Source organism: Penaeus monodon, chromosome 22 (assembly GCF_015228065.2).
Source record: "Penaeus monodon isolate SGIC_2016 chromosome 22, NSTDA_Pmon_1, whole genome shotgun sequence".
NCBI lineage: Eukaryota > Metazoa > Arthropoda > Malacostraca > Decapoda > Penaeidae > Penaeus > Penaeus monodon.
Window position 1 is genome coordinate 11,845,790 of NC_051407.1, and position 495 is coordinate 11,846,284.

Below are 495 nucleotides of genomic sequence, written 5' to 3' on the forward strand. Positions count from 1 at the left end.
TGTCCAACAAAGATCGAGGATGGTATTTTCATTGTAGTTTCTGCTATCGCATTGTTGGCATTTGCAGGGAATGTAATTGTAAATTTATTTAGGATTTAGATGCTAAATAATGATAATTTCAGTGTGTGCTGGATATGACCTGTCCATGATTTGGAGCCTCTGAATGTCACTAGTAATCATATCAAGATATGACATGATATGGCAGTTAAAACTTTATCTCATTTGAGTGTCTTCGGGTACTGATTGCATTATTACATTTCTTGAATATTTCATTGATCTTTAAGTATTTTGTTAGACTTCGGTTATTCTCTTTGTATTAAGATGATGACATAATTGTCTAATATTGTTAATGCATACTTGTCTGATTTCGTGTATAACCAGATTAAAATTGAGTAAATTTACTTCTTTTGACATTTGCTAGGCATGTGATTTTTGTAAAACTGTATTTCAGGTTGAACCTCATCAACAACAAAGGTTTTTTTAATGGTTGCTTCG